The sequence below is a fragment of the Oncorhynchus mykiss genome, chromosome 4 (genome assembly GCF_057628025.1).
Source record: "Oncorhynchus mykiss isolate SJ-2025 chromosome 4, ASM5762802v1, whole genome shotgun sequence".
Lineage (NCBI taxonomy): Eukaryota > Metazoa > Chordata > Actinopteri > Salmoniformes > Salmonidae > Oncorhynchus > Oncorhynchus mykiss.
The window spans coordinates 91,877,181-91,894,965 of record NC_143025.1 but is presented as its reverse complement, the minus strand read 5'-3'; the positions used below and the strand labels follow the sequence as shown (position 1 = coordinate 91,894,965).

The following is a 17,785-nucleotide window of genomic DNA, read 5'->3' as shown; positions in this document are numbered from 1 at the left end:
AGAGCACACTTAAATTCACACAGGACACCGGATAAGAGAGGATAAGACAGCAAGGCTGTATATAGCCTATGAACTACAAAAAGCAAGGCTGTTTAATATAGCCTATGAACTACAAAAATATAAACATGGGAATCCTCAGCTTCACCTCGATTAAAGACGGGCCTTAGGGGTCTACCGTACTTCCTTGCCCATCCAAATACAATATTTAAACATTTACAATTTATTTGACCAAGCATTAATCAATCCGAGCGAGCGAGGGAAACAGTGCCCCTCTGTCTCAGTATGTGTAAACCATGTCATACTATTTCTGTCCAGACAGCATCAGATACATGGGTTACATACAGAGAGGTGCTGTTTCGCTCGGATGCTTTCTCTGGAGATATAGTTTCAGCAGAGAAGAAGAGGCGAAGCGAGAGGGCTCACAACGGCCAAATTCGGTCCAGTATACAGGGCATTCGGAAGGTATACAGACCCTTGGACTTGTTCAACAATTTTTGTTATGTTACAGCCTAATTATAAAATTGCACAATACCCCATAATGAAAAAGCAAAAACAGGTTTTTGGAATTTTAGCAAATGTATTAAAAATAAAACATTTAAATATCACATTTGAAATATCACACATAAGTATTCAGACTCTTTACTCAGTACTTTGTTGAAGCACCTTTGGCAGCAATTACAACCTAGAGTTTTTTGGGGTATGACGCTACAAGCTTGGCACACCTGTATTTGGGGAGCTTCTCCCATTCTTCTCTGCAGATCCTCTAAAGCTCTGTCAGGTTGGATTGGAAGTGTCACTGCACAGCTATTTTCAGGTCTCTCCAGAGGTGTTCGATCAGGTTCAAGTCCGGGCTCTGGCTGGGCCACTCAAGGACATTCAGAGACTTGTCTCGAAGCCACTCCTGAGTTGTCTAGGCTGTGTACTTAGGGTCGGTGTTCCTGTTGGAAGGTGAACCTTCACCCCAGACTGAGGTCCTAAGCACTCTGGAGCAGGTTTTCATCAAGGACCTCTCTGTACTTTGCTCCGTTCATCTTTGCCTCGATCCTGACTAGTCTCCCAGTCCCTGCCGCTGAAAAACATCCCACAGCATGATGCTGCCTCCACCACGCTTCACTGTATGTGTCTTTTACCGAGGAATCCTTTTGTCTGGCCACTCTACCATAAAGGTCTGATTAGTGGAGTGCTGCAGAGGTGGTTGTCCTTCTGGAAGGTTCTCCCATCACCACAGAGGAACTCTGGTGCTCTGTCAGAGTGACCACCGGGTTCTTGTCACCTCCTTGACCAAGACCCTTCTCCTCCGATTGGTCAGTTTGTCTGGGCGGCCAGCTCTAGGAAGAGTCTTGGTGGTTCCAAACTTCTTCCATTTAAGAATAATGGAAGCCACTGTGTTCTTGGGGACCTTCAATGCCTCAGAATGCTGCAGACATTTTTTGGTACCCTTACCTGGATATGTGCCTCTACACAATGTTTTGGAGCTCTACGGACAATTCCTTCGACTTCATGGCTTGGTTATTGCTCTGACATGCACTGTCAACTGTGGGGCCTTATATATACAGGTGTGTGCCTTCCCAAATCATGTCCTATCAATTAAATTTACCACAGGTGGACTCCAATCAAGTGGCAGAAACATCTTAAGGATGATCAATGGAAACAGGATGCACTTGAGCTCAATATTAAGTCTCATTGTGATGTCATTATGGGGTATTGTGATGTCATTATGGGGTATTGTGTGTAGATTGACGAGGAAAACGTTTTTTTATAATCCATTTTAGGAATAAGGCTGTAAAGTCAAGGGGCCTAAATATTTTCCGAATGCACTGTGAACTTCATTGCGTTTCTATGGGAATAATATGCAGACCTAAGCTTGTCGCATGCCTTCCTGCCTTCCTGCCTTTGGGGAAAAGACTCCCATTGTTAGGGTGGAGACATGAGCATTCCGTCATTATATACAGATCTCCGGTTTCAGCCTCTTGTGAATTGGAAAGAAAAGTTGACAGGTGCACAGTGCACTTTTATAGGATGTTAGATTGCCCCTAAAGTAAATTGATGTTTCTGCAAAATTATGTAATTAAACCTGTCTGAATAATGTCATTCAAAACACTTCACCAGGGAACATGACTTAGCCACAGAGGATCATGAGCTTTTTTAAAAATGTTATTGCTGTGGATTGTTGCTGTGTGGCTCCCGAGTGGCACATCAGTCTAAGGCATTTCATCTCAGTGCTAGAGGCGTCACTACAGACCCTGGTTCGATTCCAGGCTGTATCACAACCGACCATGATTGGGAGTCCCATAATAGGCCCAGCGTCGTCCGGGTTAAGGTTTGGCCAGGGGTAGGCCGTCATTGTAAATATGAATTTGTTCTTAACGGACTTGCCTAGTTAAATAAAGGTTCAATTAAAAAATAAATATTGTTTAAAATCACCAGTGTTTTTGGGAAGCTCGCGATTTGAGTAGTGGTCTAGCTGATCGAGTTGCGGCTGTGAGTGAAAAGCATCTAAAACATATGTGAAGATAATGTGACTTGAGTATCATTTAAAACGTTGTATCAAAAAGAAAGGGAGGGGGTTGTGTGGTGAAGATATGATGTGTGCCTCTCCAGAACGCATGCATAATGTATGTAGGAAAGTGTCTGATTTCTAATTGTTTTGACTCACCACGGACACCACTCTTCGCCTCACACAAAAGTCAACAAAGTCTGTTATTTAAACATCCATCGTGAATGATAATTCCTCAGAAGTCTAAAAAATCTTTCCAACACTCTCGGCCTCAAATGTCACCATAATGATCTGACGATCCCCTATATAATGATCTGACGATCCCCTATATAATGATCTGACGATCCCCTATATAATGATCTGACGATCCCCTATATAATGATCTGACGATCCCCTATATAATGATCTGACGATCCCCTATATAATGATCTGACGATCCCCTATATAATGATCTGACGATCCCCTATATAATGATCTGACGATCCCCTATATACTGATCTGACGATCCCCTATATAATGATCTGACGATCCCCTATATACTGATCTGACGATCCCCTATATAATGATCTGACGATCCCCTATATAATGATCTGACGATCCCCTATATAATGATCTGACGAACCCCTATATAATGATCTGACGATCCCCTATATAATGATCTGACGATCCCCTATATAATGATCTGACGATCCCCTATATACTGATCTGACGATCCCCTATATAATGATCTGACGATCCCCTATATAATGATCTGACGATCCCCTATATACTGATCTGACGATCCCCTATATAATGATCTGACGATCCCCTATATAATGATCTGCAATCCCCTATATAATGATCTGACGAACCCCTATATAATGATCTGACGATCCCCTATATAATGATCTGACGATCCCCTATATAATGATCTGATGATCCCCTATATAATGATCTGACGATCCCCTATATAATGATCTGATGATCCCCTATATAATGATCTGATGATCCCCTATATAATGATCTGACGATCCCCTATATAATGATCTGATGATCCCCTATATAATGATCTGATGATCCCCTATATAATGATCTGATGATCCCCTATATAATGATCTGATGATCCCCTATATAATGATCTGATGATCCCCTATATAATGATCTGATGATCCCCTATATAATGATCTGATGATCCCCTATATAATGATCTGACGATCCCCTATATAATGATCCGACGATCCCCTATATAATGATCTGACGATCCCCTACGTAATGATCTGACGATCCCCTATATAATGATCTGACGATCCCCTACGTAATGATCTGACGATCCCCTATATAATGATCTGACGATCCCCTATATAATGATCTGACGATCCCCTATATAATGATCCGACGATCCCCTATATAATGATCTGACGATCCCCTACGTAATGATCTGACGATCCCCTATATAATGATCTGACGATCCCCTATATAATGATCTGATGATCCCCTATATAATGATCTGACGATCCCCTATATAATGATCTGACGATCCCCTATATAATGATCTGATGATCCCCTATATAATGATCTGACGATCCCCTATATAATGATCTGACGATCCCCTATATAATGATCTGACGATCCCCTATATAATGATCTGACGATCCCCTATATAATGATCTGACGATCCCATATATCCAGCGGAAACGTCATAAAAAATATATATATATTTCTGTCCCGTGCTCAATTTAGCCAATTTATCTATTACTACATTTAACTAACATTAAATAGTTAACCAAGAGATTCTTACCTTTGCCTCGATTCGTCAGTCTCGTCCAGATCACCATGGCATTTGTAGTTCTTTATGATAGCCACATTAGCAGCTAATTAGCATGTTATTTTTGGAGTGGGGAATACAGGTGAATATATTGATAAGTCACCTTGTCCTAGAGAGATTTTACACGGTTATCAAAATGTCACGCCAGGGTAAGCCTACACGAAACACAGACCTTATTTGAAGTGTTTCCAAAACCCTCTTATGGGAAAAATGAACGGTGGGGAAAACTGATTGGAACCATTTGACCACTAGGAGGTTCCGTGAAGAAACGTGGAAACCCTGTGGAACCCCCGGGTCAAAATGGCTCCTTTTGTCTTCTACCTTGGCCCCTGAGAAGTCCTCATGAGGTTGTGTCTTCTACCTTGGCACCTGAGAAGTCCTCATGAGGTTGTGTCTTCTATCTGAGAAGTCCTCATGAAGTTGTGTCTTCTACCTTGGCCCCTGAGAAGTCCTCATGAGGTTTTGTCTTCTACCTTGGCCCCTGAGAAGTCCTCATGAGGTTGTGTCTTCTATCTGAGAAGTCCTCATGAGGTTGTGTTTCTTCTACCTTGGCACCTGAGAAGTCCTCATGAGGTTGTGTCTTCTATCTGAGAAGTCATCATGAGGTTGTGTCTTCTACCTTGGCACCTGAGAAGTCCTCATGAGGTTGTGTCTTCTATCTGAGAAGTCCTCATGAGGTTGTGTCTTCTATCTGAGAAGTCCTCATGAAGTTGTGTCTTCTACCTTGGCCCCTGAGAAGTCCTCATGAGGTTTTGTATTCTACCTTGGCCCCTGAGAAGTCCTCATGAGGTTGTGTCTTCTATCTGAGAAGTCCTCATGAGGTTGTGTCTTCTATCTGAGAAGTCCTCATGAAGTTGTGTCTTCTACCTTGGCCCCTGAGAAGTCCTCATGAGGTTTTGTCTTCGACTTTGGCTCCTGAGAAGTCCTCATGAGGTTTTGTCTTCTACTTTGGCCCATGAGAAGTCCTCATGAGGTTGTGTCTTCTATCTGAGAAGTCCTCACAAGGTTTTGTCTTCTATCTGAGAAGTCCTCATGAGATTTTGTCTTGTATCTGAGAAGTCCTCACAAGGTTTTGTCTTCTATCTGAGAAGTCCTCCCGAGATTTTGTCTTCTATCTGAGAAGTCCTCATGAGGTTTCAAGGAACAAGCCCCTAGACTTAACCTGCCCAGGGACTGCGGTTGAAAATTAGCCGGCTGGCTAAAACCGTCACTTTTACTGAAACGTTGATTAATGTGCACTGTCCTTGTAAAAAAAGAAAAGAAAAGAAACTCAGACAGAGTTCAGACACAAGGACGATGGGCGATAGGAACGGCGGCTCTATTGGAATCCTTTTGTCATTGGTGTGGTAAGGGCGAGGTGTGGCGAGGCCAGGATGGGTTAGTACCATTGGGAGATAGTGGCGGCCAGATAAGGCGACACAAGGCCAAGACCAGGTCAAGGCAGGAGGATGGCATCGATCCAACACATCACATTGACAGTCAGTCTCAACAGAGGAGCTAGAATGAAAAGAGGAGGAGAGAGAGCGAGAGAGAGAAAAGAGGAGGAGAGAGCGAGAGAGAGAAAAGAGGAGAGAGAGAACGAGAGAGAGAAAAGAGGAGAGAGAGAGAGAGAGAGAGAGAGAAAAGAGGAGGAGAGAGAGCGAGAGAGAAAAGAGGAGAGAGAGAGCAAGAGAGAGAAAAGAGGAGAGAGAGAGCAAGAGAGAGAAAAGAGGAGAGAGAGAGCGAGAGAGAGAGAGAGAGAGAAAAGAGGAGAGAGAGACGCCAAACGCCACCCCAGGGTTAAAGAGCATGGCATTGATCCATCAATTTCTTTTTTGTTTATTTATTTGTGCCCCTCTGGACCGAGCTGGATATAATTGTGGTTGGGGCCACTGGCTGGTGGTGACTGGGGTGGCAGAGGTGAGTTGGGATACTATGAGTCAGTGTTATTGTCCTGTTTCCCTGGCACTGTGGGAGCCAAAACAGAAAAAACATGTTTTATTAGTATGGTAAATAGTCTCAACTGTGTCTGTCAGTCTGTCTGTCTGTCTGTCTGTCTGTCTGTCTGTCTGTCTGTCTGTCTGTCAGTGCTGTCTGTCTGTCTGTCTGTCTGCCTGCCTGCCTGCCTGCCTGCCTGTCTGTGTTCTCAGGTGATTTGGTATCCCAGAGATGACACAGGTTGGCAGCTTTATACATATCCAACATCCAATTACAGTAGAGGAACTCCTGGAACCAGAACCAAGATAACCAGACTGGCTAGAAGGTTCTACAGATGCCATATCTTAATTTGATCATCCACAGCAGGAAATGCAAGCTTGTAATGTATTCAAGGTTTAAAAAGGCTCCTTAAATTTGTCATTTCTACTTGTAATTTACACTTGATTTTCCCTAACAAATATTTGATCAAAACCTATAAAAAAAAATATATTAATTATAATCCACAGTAATTCACATTTCCTGTCACTGTATGATTATTTTACTGCTGTGAGAAACTGGGTCAAATTAAGATCCGACATTTGGCTACAGGTTAATCTGTAACTCAAGGGTTGTAAGGGAAAAGAGAAGTTCGGTCTTAAAATTCCTATATTGGTCATTCTTAGGCTCAGGTAATATTTCAGTCCCTCTGACTTTTTATATGATATTGGGTCACCAAAAATGAAATGTTAAAATATGTTGTATACAAATTGAAATGTCCAGTATAATGAATTGAAATAAATATAGCATTAATTTAAACTTGATTAATTTAAACTTGATTAATTTAAACTTGATTATTAAAAAAAATATATATATATTTTTTAACTGACACTATGACCAAACTCCGCCAATAAAAATGGTCATTCCACCCTTATGTGCCATCATTAACAGGAAGTGACATCATTCAACAATGTTCAACGGCATGGTACAGAAACAGGAAAGTCATCACATTGTTTTATATCTGTATTTTGTTGTTTTTTTTAAAGTCAGGTGGGGATCGTTGAGCTGACCAACTCAACCACGTTACATGAAATAAAGATGGAAAACTAGTACTTATCAAAATTATACTTTAACCCATAAAAATATACAATCTATTCATGTCATGCACACCACCATGTGGTCTCCTGTCCTCCACCACATGAGGAGAGGCCATTTTGAGCCAAAAAAACATGTTTCATTGTAACAGGGTTGTAAACCTGTAACAGGGTTGAGGTATTTACTTCATTCTTGAATATTGCATCTAAACAAATTAATTATTACATATATTATACATTATATATTGTTTATATTCACTTGCTGTAATGTGAACAAGACATATATTTTAAGGTAGGTAGCCTAGTGATAAGAGAGTTGGGCAAGGCTTCATTAACTCGTTCTAGATCCTAAATTCTCTCAAGGATTATAGTGTATACATGTATATTTTATAAGAATCTTTGATTTAACGTTATTCCATTGAAACATATATGGAATGATGAGCAGCAGAAAGACAAAGGTGGTGTCGAGCACGTCAAAATGGGAACGATACCTTGAGAGAGTCAGAGATGGAAAGGAAATGTTGAGGCAGGGGAAAAAGATCAGTGATTTCAGTGAGAGAGAGGCCAGCGTCAGAAGCGTAAACATTTGAGAACAGCAGAAGAAAAGAAGCAAGGAACAAGGAGAGGAGCACTGAGGAACTTGACCACTCCTCCACTAAGTCCAGATCACATTCCAGAACAGTCCGCACAGCCAGGAACTTCAAGGTCAGGGCAAAGTGCATTGTTGTTCTTTGTGAAGAGTGCCGATGTTGAGTTCCGTTCAGAACCCGAGGAAGCAGTAGGCCGGTAGCAACAGAACCCAGGAAGCAGTAGACCAGTAACAACCACCACAGGGTGTCTGTTCAGAACCCAAGGAAGCAGTAGGCCGGTAGCAACAGAACCCAGGAAGCAGTAGACCAGTAACAACCACCACAGGGTGTCTGTTCAGAACACTAGGAAGCAGTGGGCCGGTAGCAACCACCACAGGGTGTCTGTTCAGGACCCAAGGAAGCAGTAGGCCGGTAGTAACCACCACAGGGTGTCTGTTCAGAACACTAGGAAGCAGTAGGCCGGTAGTAACCACCACAGGGTGTCTGTTCAGAAGCAGAGGAAGTAGTGGGCCGGTAGTAACCACCACAGGGTGTCTGTTCAGAACACTAGGAAGCAGTAGGCCGGTAGTAACCACCACAGGGTGTCTGTTCAGAAGCAGAGGAAGTAGTGGGCCGGTAGTAACCACCACAGGGTGTCTGTTCAGAAGCAGAGGAAGTAGTGGGCCGGTAGTAACCACCACAGGGTGTCTGTTCAGAACACTAGGAAGCAGTAGGCCGGTAGTAACCACCACAGGGTGTCTGTTCAGAACACTAGGAAGCAGTAGGCCGGTAGTAACCACCACAGGGTGTCTGTTCAGAAGCAGAGGAAGTAGTGGGCCGGTAGTAACCACCACAGGGTGTCTGTTCAGAAGCAGAGGAAGTAGTGGGCCGGTAGTAACCACCACAGGGTGTCTGTTCAGAACCCAAGGAAGCAGTAGTTCCAGTTCAAGGATTTAATGAAGATCCACACACATATATACGTGCGCACCCACATATACAACCACTCTCTCTGATACTATTTGTGGTTCTGTAAAGAAAAAAGGAGAACTTTGGCTATAGCAGAGTATGTTTAAAATATCTGCCTATTTGCATGTCAACAACTAAACAGGCTATGTGGACCCAAACACATGCTAGCTGTACAAAGAACAATAGAGCAATGTAGACATAGCTACACATTGTAAAACATAACAAGCATGAGCGATTTACAACCGAAAATAGCCTAGCACCACAGACAAATGCTAATCGCTACTAATGCATTCCGGATGACAATGCTAATGCGAGCGGGAGTACGCAAGCTAGCAAGTTGAATACCAGTAGCACATATTCACAACAGACACTATTTAGCTCCAAACAACAAGACGTCAGGATTTTGGCACTTACATTTAGCTGCTAGCACAATAACATCAGTAATAAAATACATTTCTTGTAAGGAGGTCAAATTAAGCAGGAGAGAAAAACAGGTTGGTCATTTTAATAGAAACTATAGATAGACTGCCTGAGGCCTTGCCTGGTCGGGTATTACCCTAAGTCCCGGAAAAGAAGGCTGCTTTGTGTGGCATTATTCAATTTTTTTATACCTTTATTTAACTAGGCAAGTCAGTTAAGAACAAATTCTTATTTTCAATGACAGTGGGTTAACTGCCCGTTCAGGGGCAGAACGACAGACTTGTACCTTGTCAGCAGCTCAGGGGTTTGAACTTGCAACCTTCCGGTTACTAGTCCAACGCTCTAACCACTAGGCTACCCTGCCACCCCTCCACTCTAACCACTAGGCTACCCTGCCACCCCGGAAAACCAAAAGGAAAACCAAAATAAAGTTGGGGTCTTGGAAAGGAGATGAGCCGACCGTTTTAACGATCACCTTTACTTCCTCTGGTGAGCTGATGTCTCGTCATGTCAACTGTCTTTTTTTTCCAACGAAGAAGTGCTTAAACTGTTACATGCTTTGACATCATCCTCGGCACGGATGAAAAGGAGTGTACAAGTGAAAGGTACAGGACAAAACAGATTTTCCTGGCCTTTTCGAGACGACATTCACCTCGTATCCAGTTTGATGAAGTCCTTGAGATGATGCCACACCCCCACAGCGTAGAGGTTGAGAGAGATGTGTGGGCTAGACTCTCACGAAGGAAAACCCATGAACGAATGAATATGGTGCTCCTGAGAAAGAAGGGTAGTCATGGTGACACCAGTGCTGTAGTTACAGCTGTTCTAGCATTCTAAATGCCCTTGGAAAAATGTTCCTACAGTTTGACGACACGTTGGAACTTTTCTGATGAAACCTGTTGGACGTTATTAATTACCATAATTACTTTTCTGATGAAACCTGTTGAACGTTATTAATTACCATAATTACTTTTCTGATGAAACCTGTTGGGCGTTATTAATTATCATAATTACTTTTCTGATGAAACCTGTTGGACGTTATTAATTACCATAATTACTTTTCTGATGAAACCTGTTGGACGTTATTAATTACCATAATTACTTTTCTGATGAAACCTGTTGGACGTTATTAATTACCATAATTACTTTTCTGATGAAACCTGTTGGGCGTTATTAATTATCATAATTACTTTTCTGATGAAACCTGTTGGACGTTATTAATTACCATAATTACTTTTCTGATGAAACCTGTTGGACGTTATTAATTACCATAATTACTTTTCTGATGAAACCTGTTGGACGTTATTAATTACCATAATTACTTTTCTGATGAAACCTGTTGGGCGTTATTAATTACCATAATTACTTTTCTGATGAAACCTGTTGGACGTTATTAATTACCATAATTACTTTTCTGATGAAACCTGTTGGACGTTATTAATTACCATAATTGCTTTTCTGATGAAACCTGTTGAATGTTATTAATTACCATAATTACTTTTCTGATGAAACCTGTTGGACGTTATTAATTACCATTGGGAGGGAATATGACAGTAAACTAAACCAGTATATATGGAAACCGATGTGTCTCTTCAACCCTGTAACAGTATTCAACCCCATTACAGTATTCAATCCTGTCATGCTAGTCTCAACCCTGTTACAGTATTCAACCCTGTCACGCTAGTCTCAACCCTGTTACAGTATTCAACCCTGTTACAGTATTCAACCCTGTTACAGTATTCAACCCCATTACAGTATTCAACCCCGTTACAGTATTCAACCCTGTTACAGTATTCAACCCCATTACAGTATTCAACCCTGTTACAGTATTCAACCATGTTACAGTATTCAACCCCATTACAGTATTCAACCCTGTTACAGTATTCAACCCCATTACAGTATTCAACCCTGTTACAGTATTCAACCCCATTACAGTATTCAACCCTGTCACGCTAGTCTCAACCCTGTTACAGTATTCAACCCTGTTACAGTATTCAACCCTGTTACAGTATTCAACCCCATTACAGTATTCAACCCTGTTACAGTATTCAACCCCATTACAGTAATTACAAAAATTTATTAATTTCTTTAAAATATATATTATATATATTTTACACTAGCACAAGAATGACCCATTTCCCAAGGGTTGTAAGAGCAACAAGCTCTCACTATCAACGTAGAATTAGATGACCCATTTCCCTAGGGTTGTAAGAGCAACAAGCTCTCACTATCAACGTAGAATTAGATGACCCATTTCCCAAGGGTTGTAAGAGCAACAAGCTCTCACTATCAACGTAGAATTAGATGACCCATTTCCCAAGGATTGTAAGAGCAACAAGCTCTCACTATCAACGTAGAATTAGATGACCCATTTCCCAAGGGTTGTAAGAGCAACAAGCTCTCACTATCAACGTAGAATTAGATGACCCATTTCCCAAGGGTTGTAAGAGCAACAAGCTCTCACTATCAACGTAGAATTAGATGACCCATTTCCCAAGGATTGTAAGAGCAACAAGCTCTCACTATCAACGTAGAATTAGATGACCCATTTCCCAAGGGTTGTAAGAGCAACAAGCTCTCACTATCAACGTAGAATTAGATGACCCATTTCCCAAGGGTTGTAAGAGCAACAAGCTCTCACTATCAACGTAGAATTAAATGACCCATTTCCCAAGGGTTGTAAGAGCAACAAGCTCTCACTATCAACGTAGAATTAGATTACCCATTTCCCAAGGGTTGTAAGAGCAACAAGCTCTCACTATCAACGTAGAATTAGATGACCCATTTCCCAAGGGTTGTAAGAGCAACAAGCTCTCACTATCAACGTAGAATTAGATGACCCATTTCCCAAGGGTTGTAAGAGCAACAAGCTCTCACTATCAACGTAGAATTAGATGACCCATTTCCCAAGGGTTGTAAGAGCAACAAGCTCTCACTATCAACGTAGAATTAGATGACCCATTTCCCAAGGGTTGTAAGAGCAACAAGCTCTCACTATCAACGTAGAATTAAATGACCCATTTCCCAAGGGTTGTAAGAGCAACAAGCTCTCACTATCAACGTAGAATTAGATGACCCATTTCCCAAGGGTTGTAAGAGCAACAAGCTCTCACTATCAACGTAGAATTAGATTACCCATTTCCCAAGGGTTGTAAGAGCTACAAACTCTCACTATCAATGTAGAATTAGATGTTCAAAAACATAAAATGGGGTTAGGTGTCTTGACAAGCCTCTCTCCTGCATATGCTCGTTTGTTTTTCCTTTTAAACTCCCATCATATTGTTTTGTATTTTGTTGTGTGCAAAAAAATATACGAATATATATATACACCTGTGATGTATTGTAGCTCTATCAGGGTTACACTAAGCGATAGAATGCTGAGGCTCAGCTGTGATATTTTGAAAATACAGATGTAGGATCTTAATTTGATCACCCTGTTGCAGAAGCACTTTTCTGAACAAGTCTGATATTTTATTTGAGATTTTAAAAAGGCTTCTGAAGTTTGACTATTTCCACTTTGAAATTTCAGATTTGATATTTATCAACCGCTACAAAAATGTCCATTAATTATAATCCACATAATAATTTGCATTTCTTAGGCGAATCACAGTATTAGAATGTTAGCAACTCGGAGGAGCGATTTTTGCATAGTTAACATCCCTGTGTAAGAACAGTAATGACAAAGTTTAATATTTGAACAAAGTCCTTTATTATGCATTATGTTAAGCAAACCAAAACTGTTCTCAAAGTCTGTACAAATAGCATTTTTTACATGATCAGGAAACTGCAGGACACAAATGATAATATTACATTGTTCATGGAACTCCCACTATTGCATAGATCTCAGCAAAATGAAGCACCTCCCTTTTGTATATTTACTAAGTGATAAAACTATAAACTTCATTACAAACTTTAGACCAGTTATCAGAGACAGATCAAATATATTCTGAAAATGTTTTTAAAACATTATGATTACTTATAGGATAATATATTTTTAGGGAATAATTTACTTGAATAATAAAGATCAGGCATTTTGCCTGGTTGTGAAATACAAAATGATTTATTGTCAACCTGTTGCTAGAAAATATTGGTTACTTTTATTCTGTGCTGTGGCTTCTCATCTAAAACCCCATTTCTGAGTGTTCACAGCACATCTGAAGATCTCTCCCCAGTTAGATTGAGTCTCTGTCACCATATTGGAACACACGCACACACGTGCACGCGCACGCACGCACGCACGCACACACACGCACACACGCACACACACACACACACACACACACACACACACACACACACACACACACACACACACACACACACACACTCACTCACTCACCATGCAAACACACACACACACACAGACACACACATCACATCACATCCCATCATACACACTCACTCACCATGCAAACACACACACACATACACATACACACACACACACACACGGTAACACACCAATTCAGAGCTGAGGTAAATGCTGCAACCCAAAACATTTCCTCCAGATTGGAAAAATAACGGACGTGGCCAGAAAAGTACAGCAGAGAAAACCCATCATTCCATTTCAATTTACTGTTCGACCTTGGAACTGTACTGTACGACCTTGGAACTGTACTGCACGACCTTGGAACTGTACTGTTGGAACTGTACTGTTGGAACTGTACTGTTGGAACTGTACTGTACGACCTTGGAACTGTACTGTACGACCTTGGAACTGTACTGTTGGAACTGTACTGTACGACCTTGGAACTGTACTGCACAACCTTTGAACTGTACTGTTGGAACTGTACTGTACTGTTGGAACTGTACTGTACGACCTTGGAACTGTACTGTACGACCTTGGAACTGTACTGTACGACCTTGGAACTCTACTGCTCGACCTTGGAACTGTACTGCTCGACCTTGGAACTCTACTGCTCGACCTTTGAACTGTACTGTTGGAACTGTACTGTACGACCTTGGAACTGTACTGTACGACCTTGGACTTGAAAGGCGAAAGGGAAAAACAAAGAAACCTATATCAACATTTATTTGGTGGGGGGGGGGGGGGGGGGGGGTTGACATTAAACTCAATCTACTAAGATTAGAGAATTGTTGTTTTTGATTAAATACACACACCTCATGACTCCCTGTGTGTGTGTGTGTGTGTGTGTGTGTGTGTGTGTGTGTGTGTGTGTTGCAGCCGTGTTCTTTACAATAAACTCAATTATGAGAAGAGACAATCACATTGACCATGACGTTATTGCAGTGAACATAGATATTTCAGATCCTGTATGACTGTTGGGGAATGAGGGGTAGAGGGAGCAGGGAAGTGTGTGGGTGCTTTCCAAATGGGACCCTATTCCCTATATAGTACACTACTTTTGACCAGGGTCTATGGTGCTCTGGTCAAAAGTAGTGCACTATATAGGGAATAGGGTGCCATTTCGGACACATTCTAGGTTTCAAATATGACAATACTGTTATTATTGACCTCATGGTGCGTAACACAAACCAATTGTATCCAATCTTAAAAAATAAAACCTATTGCTGCTGTCAGAAAGTTAAATTTACAATTTACAAGTTCTATACACAATTTAAACAACTGCATAAATCAATGCGAAAAACAAACGAGCATCCTAATTATTGACGAGACTCAAGATGAAATGGTTTGACTCCAAGTAACCCTGATTCTATTGAGACCAGAACCTAGTCATTTAAAATAATTAAAATCAACATATGTACAGTGATTATTACACTAGTTATTCACATAGAGAGAGAAAAAACAGCATTTGGAAATACGTCTTTTTATACTCTTATAGTTGCTGGCGTGTCATGATGTCATTCACATCATATAAGGAGGATCCTTAGAATGGACCTTCCAGCTCAAGTCACTTGGGGCAGTTTTGGCGGGTTGACCCGGCGGCCATTTTGAGTGTACCCATGACCAATTCTATTTCTATGATTCATACTTTAAATCTGTATCCACATTGACCTCTACTTTAAATCTGTATCCACATTGACCTCTACTTTAGAATCGGTATCCACACTGACCTCTACTTTAAATCTGTATCCACATTGCCCTCTAGTTTAAATCTGTATCCACATTGACCTCTACGTTAAATCTGTATCCACATTGACCTCTACGTTAAACCTGTATCCACATTGACCTCTACTTTAAATCTGTATCCACATTGCCCTCTACTTTAAATCTGTATCCACATTGACCTCTACTTTAAATCTGTATCCAGATCGACCTCTACTTTAAATCTGTATCCACATCGACCTCTACTTTAAATCTGTATCCACATTGACCTCTACTTTAAATCTGTATCCACATTGATCTCTACTTTAAATCTGTATCCACATTGACCTCTACTTTAAATCTGTATCCACATTGACCTCTACGTTAAATCTGTATCCACATTGATCTCTACGTTAAATCTGTATCCACATCGACCTCTACTTTAAACCAGTATCCACATTGACCTCTACGTTAAACCTGTATCCACATTGACCTCTACGTTAAACCTGTATCCACATTGACCTCTACGTTAAACCTGTATCCACACTGACCTCTACGTTAAATCTGTATCCACATCGACCTCTTGAAGAACAGACGTCAACAGCCTCCTTAACCTGTCTGTTTTGAGGCTGCATAACCGTCGACAACAGGTAGGTGATATCTTCCATGTGGAATTAGGATTCCACTGTGGTTTATCATTTCAACTGAACGGCGGTCTTCAGGCGCATTAAAACACAGTAACATGTTTGTTTTTGTTGAGTGTCGTCATTTTGTCCTGATTGGGAACGCCAACGTCAATCCACTCTCACATGACAGCACAGGTGGACTGTGCATAGGGCTATTCTGGCAAATGCCAGATGGGCTTGTCCAACTTTAGCCTAATGGGTGTTTTTGCACTAATAACGATGGCGTCAAGGGGGAAAACAGACCAATGCGGGAGCCTCAAGGACCAAAATGGGCTGCTGTGTTAGAAATTCCAGGGCCGATTTCTGGTCCCAGTTCGTGCCTTGTGGTCCCATTCCGCCCCTGATGGTCCCAGTCCGCCCCTGGTGGTCCCATTCCGTCCCTGGTGGTCCCAGTCCACCCCTAGTGATCCCAGTCCGCCCCTAGTGATCCCAGTCTGCCCCTAGTTGTCCCAGTCCACCCCTAGTTGTTCCAGTCCATCCCTGGTGGTCCCAGTCCACCCCTAGTGATCCCAGTCCGCCCCTAGTTGTCCCAGTCCACCCCTAGTTGTTCCAGTCCATCCCTAGTGGTGTTCGTACCAGTAATTGTTCCATCCACATTGCTCACTGTCTCTTTCCCGTTTGAACAGCTCGTACAAAAGCAGTGATGGATTGGAAAAGCTTTCTTTAGTTTCTGAGAGAATTGCAACATCCCCAGTTGTTGAAGGTCATTGAGTAAAGAAGCGATATGAAGTCAGTCAAGGCCCAGGTCCATCCCAAAGACATGAAGCACAGAGACGGTGTATATCATGTTTTTGATCAGCATCGACAAAAGCATGAGACTGGGGATGCATGTCCCAAATGGCACCCTATTCCCTATATAGTGCACTACTTTAGTCCAGAGCCCTATTCCCTATATAGTACACTACTTTAGACCAGAGCCCTATTCCCTATATAGCGCACTACTTTAGACCAGAGCCCTATTCCCTATATAGTGCACTACTTTAGACCAGAGCCCTATTCCCTATATAGTGCACTACTTTAGACCAGAGCCCTATTCCCTATATAGTACACTACTTTAGACCAGAGCCCTATTCCCTATATAGTGGTACTACTTTAGACCAGAGCCCTATTCCCTATATAGTACACTACTTTAGACCAGAGCCCTATTCCCTATATAGTGCACTACTTTAGACCAGAACCCTATTCCCTATATAGTACACTACTTTAGACCAGAGCCCTATTCCCTATATAGTACACTACTTTAGACCAGGGCCCTATTCCCTATATAGTGCACTACTTCAGACCAGAACCCTATTCCCTATATAGTGCACAACTTTAGACCAGAGCCCTATTCCCTATATAGTGGTACTACATTAGACCAGAGCCCTATTCCCTATATAGTGCACTACTTTAGACCAGAGCCCTATTCCCTATATAGTGGTACTACTTTAGACCAGAGCCCTATTCCCTATATAGTGCACTACTTTAGACCGGAGCCCTATTCCCTATATAGTACACTACTTTAGTCCAGAGCCCTATTCCATATATAGTGCATTACTTTAGACCAGAGCCCTATTCCCTATATAGTGCACTACTTTAGACCAGAGCCCTATTCCCTATATAGTGGTACTACTTTAGACCAGAGCCCTATTCCCAATATAGTGGTACTACTTTAGACCAGAGCCCTATTCCCTATATAGTGCACTACTTTAGACCAGAGCCCTATTCCCTAGATAGTGGTACTACTTTAGACCAGAGCCCTATTCCCTATATAGTACACTACTTTAGACCAGAGCCCTATTCCCTATATAGTGGTACTACTTTAGACCAGAGCCCTATTCCCTATATAGTACACTACTTTAGACCAGAG

At 41.7% G+C, this 17,785-nt stretch overlaps 1 protein-coding gene across 1 annotated transcript in view; it reads right to left on the bottom strand.

Moving 5' to 3' along the window:
• The window catches only part of si:dkey-71h2.2 (low density lipoprotein receptor adapter protein 1), a 136,243-nt gene that overhangs the window by 1,728 nt on the left and 116,730 nt on the right, over positions 1-17,785 (bottom strand). The window lies entirely within an intron of this gene.